The following is a 9,291-nucleotide window of genomic DNA, read 5'->3' as shown; positions in this document are numbered from 1 at the left end:
ACAGCGGGCGTGCGTAAGAGGCGCGTCCGGGGATGAGGCAGCATCCTCGGACACCGGCCGGGAGCGCGCGGGCGCTGTGGAAGTAAGTACATCCGCTCCTGGTACCTAAAAATTCCTCCAGCGGCGGGCCCCGGGCCTAAACTTTCTCCGGGCCGCGCAACACGCACTTTCCGCCGGACACCGACGGAGGCAACGTCCCCCTCCTGCGGTGACAAAAAAAATCCACCCCTGGTACCTAAAAATTTCTCCAGCGGCGGGCCCCTGGCCTAAACTTTCTCCGGCCCGCGCAACACGCACTTTCCGTCGGACACGGACGGAGGCAACGTCCCCCTCCTGCGGTGACAAAAAAAATCCACCCCTGGTACCTAAAAATTTCTCCAGCGGCGGGCCCCTGGCCTAAATTTTCTCCGGCCCGCGCAACACGCACTTTGCGCCGGACGCCGGTCCCAAACCACCACCGCCGACCGCCACAAGGCGACAGCCACCATCCCCAAGCGCCATCCCCGACCGCCACAAGGCGACCGCCACAAGGCGACCGCCACAAGGCGACAGCCACCATCCCCAAGCGCCATCCCCGACCGCCACAAGGCGACCGCCACCAGCCGACCGCCACAAGGCGACAGCCACCATCCCCAAGCGCCATCCCCAAGCGCCACCCCCGACCGCCACCAGCCGACCGCCACCAGCCGACCGCCACCAGCCGACCGCCACCAGCCGACAGCCACCATCCCCAAGCGCCACCCCCGACCGCCGCCCCCCGACCGCCACAAGGCGACCGCCACCAGCCGACCGCCACAAGGCGACAGCCACCATCCCCAAGCGCCACCCCCGACCGCCACCCCCCGACCGCCACCAGCCGACCGCCACCAGCCGACCGCCACCAGCCGACCGCCACAAGGCGACAGCCACCATCCCCAAGCGCCATCCCCGACCGCCACCCCCCGACCGCCACAAGGCGACAGCCACCATCCCCAAGCGCCATCCCCGACCGCCACCCCCCGACCGCCACCAGCCGACCGCCACCAGCCGACCGCCACAAGGCGACAGCCACCATCCCCAAGCGCCATCCCCGACCGCCACAAGGCGACCGCCACAAGGCGACCGCCACCAGCCGACCGCCACAAGGCGACAGCCACCATCCCCAAGCGCCATCCCCGACCGCCACAAGGCGACCGCCACAAGGCGACCGCCACCAGCCGACCGCCACAAGGCGACAGCCACCATCCCCAAGCGCCATCCCCGACCGCCACCCCCCGACCGCCACCAGCCGACCGCCACCAGCCGACAGCCACCATCCCCAAGCGCCATCCCCAAGCGCCACCCCCGACCGCCACCAGCCGACCGCCACCAGCCGACCGCCACCAGCCGACCGCCACCAGCCGACAGCCACCATCCCCAAGCGCCATCCCCAAGCGCCACCCCCGACCGCCACCAGCCGACAGCCACCAGCCGACCGCCACCAGCCGACCGCCACCGGCCGTTCGCGGTGTGCGCCGCCGTTCCCCAAGCACCCTCCGGGACGAAGCCGGAGCCAGAGAATAGCAGCGGTGGTGCGTAAAAGCTGCGGCCGGGCCTCGCGGAAGGTCCCCGGGCGGCGAGCTGCGGAGCCCCGGCCTCCAGCTTCCACCAGGTAATAGGACCGGGCGCGCGTAAAAGCTGCGGCCGGGCCTCGCGGAAGGTCCTCGGGCATCCAGCGAGATCACACGGCCCCCACCGGAGGCGGCTAGCGCCTCCGTAGAGTAGTACCGGCCCGTGGAAGCGGCCGCCCGTCAGCCTGCGTTGCCGCTGGTCGAAAAATGCACTAAGTGCCAAACCCCATTCATTTACAACGGCGTGTCCGCCAGAGGGCGCACTTCCCCCGGCGGACCAGCCGGCGGGGCTCGTTAGAGAGTGTATCCGCCTGGCAGTGCCTCCTGGACGGCCTGTATTCCGGACCGCGACCGCTAACTTACGGGAGCCTAAACGGCCCGCGGACCAGCCGGCGGGTCCTCCGTGAAAGCCTATCCGCCTGGCGGTGCCTCCTGGCCGGCCTGGATTCCGGACCGCGACCGCTCACTCGCGGGACCCTAAACGGCCCGCGGACCAGCCGGCGGGTCCTCCGTGAAAGCCTATCCGCCTGGCGGTGCCTCCTGGCCGGCCTGGATTCCGGACCGCCACCGCTCACTCGCGGGACCCTAAACGGCCCGCGGACCAGCCGGCGGCTCCTCCGTGAAAGCCTATCCGCCTGGCGGTGCCTCCTGGCCGGCCTGGATTCCGGACCGCCACCGCTCACTCGCGGGACCCTAATCGGCCCGCGGACCAGCCGGCGGATCCTCCGTGAAAGCCTATCCGCCTTCGCCGGTTCCCCGGCCGGCCACGGGTGGCGAGAATCCGGCCTCCTCGCCCGGAGCGCGCTTCGACTTGGGCGAAAAATGCACCAAGTGCCAAACCCCATTCATTTACAACGGCGTGTCCGCCAGAGGGCGCACTTCCTCCGGCCGGCGGGGCTCGTTAGAGAGCGCGTCCGCCTTGGCCGGTTCCCCGGCCGGCCACGGGTGGCGAGAATCCGGCCTCCTCGCCCGGAGCGCGCTTCGACTTGGGCGAAAAATGCACTAAGTGCCAAACCCCATTCATTTACAACGGCGTGTCCGCCAGAGGGCGCACTTCCTCCGGCCGGCGGGGCTCGTTAGAGAGCGCGTCCGCTTTCGCCGGTTCCCCGGTCGGCCGCGAACGGCGAAAAGCCGGCCTCTTCCCCCGGAGCCCGGTGGGCGAATTTTTTTTTTTTTTTTTTTTTTCAAAGTGCCAACGGCTCTCGCGCCGCGCTGCGTCCGCCTTCGCCGGTTCCCCGGTCGGCCCGAACGAGCGAAAATTCGGCCTCTTGCCCCGGAGCCCGGTCGGCGAATTATTTATTTATTTATTTATTTATTTATTTATTTATTTATTTATTTATTTTTCCAAAGTGCCAACGGCTCTCGCGCCGCGATGCGTCCGCCTTCGCCGGTTCCCCGGTCGGCCACGAACGGCCAAAAATCGGCCTCTCCCCCCGGAGCCCGGTCGGCGAATTATTATTTATTTATTTATTTATTTATTTATTTATTTTTCCAAAGTGCCAACGGCTCTCGCGCCGCGATGCGTCCGCCTTCGCCGGTTCCCCGGTCGGCCACGAAGTATTGCGCATGATTATACGCGATGTTAATATTTATTTAATTATTAAATAAATACATACATGTGTTTATTAATAATATACGCGATGTTAATATTTATTTAATTATTACCTATATTATGAATAAACTAACGGTGATTTTACACGATTTGACTACATACGTGACCGTGAGATAGTGCCGAGGGCTCCCGCGCCGTCACGCGTCCGCCTTGGCACGGGTCGCCCGCGGCAGCGAGCGTTCGGCTCGCGGGGGTCCGCGGGGTGTTATTAGGGAGTGCGGCAGCCGTGCCGAGGCTCCGGCCGGCCGCCGGAAGTCCCGCGGGGGAGCGTCGGAGCTCCGCGAGGCCGGCCGGGGAGCCTCTTAGTCATCGCCCGCGCTCGCGGTGGTCCCGGTCGCTTAAAGTGCCACGGGAGGCGTAGCGATGCGAGTGAGTGTGCGCCAAGTGCGAGAGGCGGTGCATTTACGCGCCGTGTCCGCGAGAGGGAGGCAATTCCCCGTTGCGACCTCCGGGAGATCAGCGGGCCGTTCAAATCGCTTAGCCGGGGTGCCGGGAGCCGAGTTAGGAGGGGGGCGCGCGGAGAACCGGCCGGAGGTCCCCTGGAAGCTCAGCGGGACGTGGGAAACGCTTGGCCGGGGTGCCGGAAGCCTCGGCCGGCTTAAAAGTGAGGAGGAAAGCGCGCGGAGAACCGGCCGGAGGTCCCCTGGAAGCTCAGCGGGCCGTGGGAAAAAAGCTCAGCCGGGGTGCCGGAAGCCTCGGCCGGCTTAAAACGTGAGGAGGAAAGCACCGGGAGAACCGGCTGGAGGTCTTCTGGAAGCTCAGCGGGCCGCCGAAAACGCGTAGCCGAGGTGCCGGGAGCCTCCTCGGGCGTCAAAAGTGAGGAGCGACGCACCCCCGAGAACCGCCTGGGTCCTCCAGCCACCGTTGAAAAAGACGTCGAGTCAGGCTACCTTAAGAGAGTCACAGCTACTCCCGCCGTTTACCCGCGCGGAGCGTCATCGCCTCCGCGAACCGTCAAAAATAAATAAATACATGAATAAATGTCAAGTGAGCCTACCTTAAGAGAGTCGTAGTTACTCCCGCCGTTCGGCCGCTCAAAGTGTCATCGGAAGCGGACCCACGCAAGTAAGTGTGCGCAAAGTGCGAGAGGTGGTGTTTTTACTCGCCGCGTCCGCCAGAGGGAGGCAATTCCCCGCCGCGACGGCACGGGCAGCTTCCGAGCGTCTCCCCGAGCGCTCGGAAGTCCGTGCGGGGGGGAGATGAGAGCCGTGCGAGGTACCAGGTGGAGCCGGACGGCGCGGTGCTTCCAAGCAGCCGATCCGCTGGGCTTGGAGCTATTTTCGGCCGCCGGAGGTCCCGCGGAGGAGCGTCGGAGCTCCGCGAGGCCGGGGAGCCTCTCGGTAATCACCCGGGGCCGGCGGAGCGTTATTCGGCCGCTCTGCGCGCGCGCGCACGGCCTCCCGGCGGTGCCGGGGGGTGGTGCGCGAGCGCGCCGGCCGCCGGAGGTCCCGCGGAGGAGCGTCGGAGCTCCGCGAGGCCGGGGAGCCTCTCGGTAATCACCCGGGGCCGGCGGAGCGTTATTCGGCCGCTCTGCGCGCGCGCGCACGGCCTCCCGGCGGTGCCGGGGGGTGGTGCGCGAGCGCGCCGGCCGCCGGAGGTCCCGCGGAGGAGCGTCGGAGCTCCGCGAGGCCGGGGAGCCTCTCGGTAATCACCCGGGGCCGGCGGAGCGTTATTCGGCCGCTCTGCGCGCGCGCGCACGGCCTCCCGGCGGTGCCGGGGGGTGGTGCGCGAGCGCGCCGGCCGCCGGAGGTCCCGCGGAGGAGCGTCGGAGCTCCGCGAGGCCGGGGAGCCTCTCGGTAATCACCCGGGGCCGGCGGAGCGTTATTCGGCCGCTCTGCGCGCGCGCGCACGGCCTCCCGGCGGTGCCGGGGGGTGGTGCGCGAGCGCGCCGGCCGCCGGAGGTCCCGCGGAGGAGCGTCGGAGCTCCGCGAGGCCGGGGAGCCTCTCGGTAATCACCCGGGGCCGGCGGAGCGTTATTCGGCCGCTCTGCGCGCGCGCGCACGGCCTCCCGGCGGTGCCGGTCGCCTCCGCGAACCGCCAAAATAAATGTCAAGTGAGCCTACCTTAAGAGAGTCACAGTTACTCCCGCCGTTTACCCGCGCGGAGCGTCATCGCCTCCGCGAACCGTCAAAAATAAATAAATACATGAATAAATAAATGTCAAGTGAGCCTACCTTAAGAGAGTCACAGTTACTCCCGCCGTTTACCCGCGCGGAGCGTCATCGCCTCCGCGAACCGTCAAAAATAAATAAATACATAAATAAATAGTCAAGTGAGCCTACCTTAGGAGAGTCGCAGTTACTCCCGCCGTTCGGCCGCTTAAAGTGCCACGGGAGGCGTAGCAATGCGAGTGAGTGTGCGCCAAGTGCGAGAGGCGGTGTATTTACTCGCCGTGTCCGCGAGAGGGAGGTAACTCCCCGTTGCGACCTCCGGGAGAGCAACGGGCCGCCGAAAACGCTCAGCCGAGGTGCTGGAAGCCTCGGCCGGCTCGCAAAGCGAGGCGCGAGGCACCGGGAGAACCGGCTGGAGGTCCCCTGGAAGCTCAGCGGGCCGTGGGAAACGCTCGGCCGAGGTGCTGGAAGCCTCGGCCGGCTCACAAAGCGAGGCGGGAGGCACCGGGAGAACCGGCTGGAGGTCCCTCGGAAGCTCAGCGGGCCGTGGAGAAAGCTTAGCCGGGGTGCTGGAAGCCTCGGCCGGCTCACAAAGCGAGGCGCGAGGCACCGGGAGAACCGGCTGCAGGTCCCCTGGAAGCTCAGCGGGCCGTGGAGAAAGCTTAGCCGGGGTGCTGGAAGCCTCGGCCGGCTCACAAAGCGAGGCGCGAGGCACCGGGAGAACCGGCTGGAGGTCCCTCGGAAGCTCAGCGGGCCGTGGAGAAAGCTTAGCCGGGGTGCCGGAAGCCTCGGCCGGCTTAAAATGTGAGGAGGAAACCGGCTGGACGTCTTCTGGAAGATCAGCGGGCCGTGGAAAATGCTAAGCCGAGGTGCTGGTTGTCGAATAAGGCTCCGCCATCTCGTAGAAGGTGCTAATAAAGTTCATATCCGCTCGGCTGGAGGTAATTGGCCAGCGGACCGGCCGGCGGGACCTCCGTGACCGCCTATCCGCCTGCCGGTGGCTGCTGGCCGGCGTGCATTCCGGGCCGCGACCGCTAACTTACGGGACCCTAAATGGCCCGCGGACCAGCTGGCGGGACCTCCGTGACAGCCTACCCGCCTGGCGGTGGCTGCTGGCCGGCGTGGATTCCGGGCCGCGACCGCTCACTTACGGGACCCTAATTGGCCCGCGGACCAGCTGGCGGGACCTCCGTGACAGCCTACCCGCCTCCCGGTGGCTGCTGGCCGGCGCGGATTCCGGGCCGCGACCGCTAACTTACGGGACCCCAATTGGCCCGCGGACCAGCCGGCGGGACCCCCGTGACCGCCTATCCGCCTTGGCCGGTTCCCCGGCCGGCCACGGATGGCGAGAATCCGGCCTCCTCGCCCGGAGCGCTCGTCGGCTTCGGCGAAAAATGCACTAAGTGCCAAACCCCATTCATTTACAATGGCGTGTCCGCCAGAGGGCGCAGTTCCCCCCGCGGACCAGCCGGCGGGACCTCCGTGACCGCCTATCCGCCCGCGCTGGTTCCCCGGCCGGCGCGAATTCCGGGCCGCGACCGCTAAATTACGGGACCCAAATTGGCCCGCGGACCAGCCGGCGGGACCTCCGTGACCGCCTATCCGCCTCCGCTGGTTCCCCGGTCGGCGTGGATTCCGGACCGCGACCGCTAAATTACGGGACCCAAAATGGCCCGCGGACCAGCCGGCGGGACCTCCGTGACCGCCTATCCGCCTCCGCTGGTTCCCCGGTCGGCGTGGATTCCGGACCGCGACCGCTAAATTACGGGACCCAAATTGGCCCGCGGACCAGCCGGCGGGACCTCCGTGACCGCCTATCCGCCTCCGCTGGTTCCCCGGTCGGCGTGGATTCCGGACCGCGACCGCTAAATTACGGGACCCAAAATGGCCCGCGGACCAGCCGGCGGGACCTCCGTGACCGCCTATCCGCCTCCGCTGGTTCCCCGGTCGGCCACAGATGACGAATATTCGGCCTCTCGCTCTGGAAGTCCTGCCGACTTAGCCGAAAATTTTCTAAGTGCCATCGGCTCTCGCTCGGAAAAGTGTCCGCCTCGTCTGGTTCCCCAGCTCGGCCTCAGAATTCGAAAATTCGGCCTCTCTGAGGTACCAGGGGTAGGCTTTATGTACTTGGTCCCCCCAGTTAGTGTACTCATCACTTTACCCCCCTTTCGCAAAATATAGTCGGCACGTATGTGCAGAACTGTTTATTTTCATTTTAAAAATTTTCTAAGTGCCAGCGGAAGCTGTCACACGAACTGTCCGAGCTACCACGGTGCCCATCCCGGGCAGTGACGGCAAAAGGCCGATGTGTGTTTGATGGAAGTCTGAATAATTTCTAAGTGCCAACGGCTCAACCGCCGTAAAGTGTCCGCCTCGGCTGGTTCTCCATGTCGGCCCGAACGAGCGAAAATTCGGCCTCTTCCCCTGGAGGTCCGGAACATTTTGGCGAATATTTTCAAAGTGCCAACGGCTGTTCCGCCGTAAAGTGTCCGACCCGGCTGGTTCCTCCGGTCGGCCCGAACGAGCGAAAATTCGGCCTCTTCCCCTGGAGGTCCTGTGAAGTTTAACGAATATTTTCTAAGTGCCAACGGCTGTTCCGCCGTAACGTGTCCGACCCGGCTGGTTCCTCCGGTCGGCCCGAACGAGCGAAAATTCGGCCTCTTCCCCTGGAGGTCCGGACGACTTTGGCGAATATTTTCTAAGTGCGAACGGCTGTTGCGCCGTAACGTGTCCGACCCGGCTGGTTCCTCCGGTCGGCCCGAACGAGCGAAAATTCGGCCTCTTCCCCTGGAGGTCAGGAACATTTTGACGAATATTTTCAAAGTGCCAACGGCTGTTGCGCCGTAAGGTGTCCGACCCGGCTGGTTCCTCCGGTCGGCCCGAACGAGCGAAAATTCGGCCTCTTCCCCTGGAGGTCCGGAACATTTTGGCGAATATTTTCAAAGTGCCAACGGCTGTTCCGCCGTAAAGTGTCCGACCCGGCTGGTTCCTCCGGTCGGCCCGAACGAGCGAAAATTCGGCCTCTTCCCCTGGAGGTCCGGACGACTTTGGCGAATATTTTCTAAGTGCGAACGGCTGTTGCGCCGTAAAGTGTCCGACCCGGCTGGTTCCTCCGGTCGGCCCGAACGAGCGAAAATTCGGCCTCTTCCCCTGGAGGTCCGGAACATTTTGGCGAATATTTCCTAAGTGCCAACGGCTGTTGCGCCGTAACGTGTCCGACCCGGCTGGTTCCTCCGGTCGGCCCGAACAAGCGAAAATTCGGCCTCTTCCCCCTGGAGGTCCGGACGACTTTGGCGAATATTTTCTAAGTGCGAACGGCTGTTGCGCCGTAACGTGTCCGACCCGGCTGGTTCCTCCGGTCGTCCCGAACGAGCGAAAATTCGGCCTCTTCCCCTGGAGGTCCGGACGACTTTGGCGAATATTTTCTAAGTGCGAACGGCTGTTGCACCGTAACGTGTCCGACCCGGCTGGTTCCTCCGGTCGGCCCGAACGAGCGAAAATTCGGCCTCTTCCCCTGGAGGTCCGGACGACTTTGACGAATATTTTCTAAGTGCCAACGGCTGTTCCGCCGTAACGTGTCCGACCCGGCCGGTTCCTCCGGTCGGCCCGAACGAGCGAAAATTCGGCCTCTTCCCCTGGAGGTCCGGAACATTTTGGCGAATATTTTCTAAGTGCGAACGGCTGTTGCGCCGTAAAGTGTCCGACCCGGCTGGTTCCTCCGGTCGGCCCGAACGAGCGAAAATTCGGCCTCTTCCCCTGGAGGTCCGGACGACTTTGACGAATATTTTCTAAGTGCCAACGGCTGTTCCGCCGTAACGTGTCCGACCCGGCCGGTTCCTCCGGTCGGCCCGAACGAGCGAAAATTCGGCCTCTTCCCCTGGAGGTCCGGAACATTTTGGCGAATATTTTCTAAGTGCGAACGGCTGTTGCGCCGTAAAGTGTCCGACCCGGCCGGTTCCTCCGGTCGGCCCGAACGAGC

This window comes from Syngnathus scovelli, unplaced genomic scaffold (assembly GCF_024217435.2).
Source record: "Syngnathus scovelli strain Florida unplaced genomic scaffold, RoL_Ssco_1.2 HiC_scaffold_159, whole genome shotgun sequence".
NCBI lineage: Eukaryota > Metazoa > Chordata > Actinopteri > Syngnathiformes > Syngnathidae > Syngnathus > Syngnathus scovelli.
Note: the sequence above shows the minus strand (reverse complement) of the source record.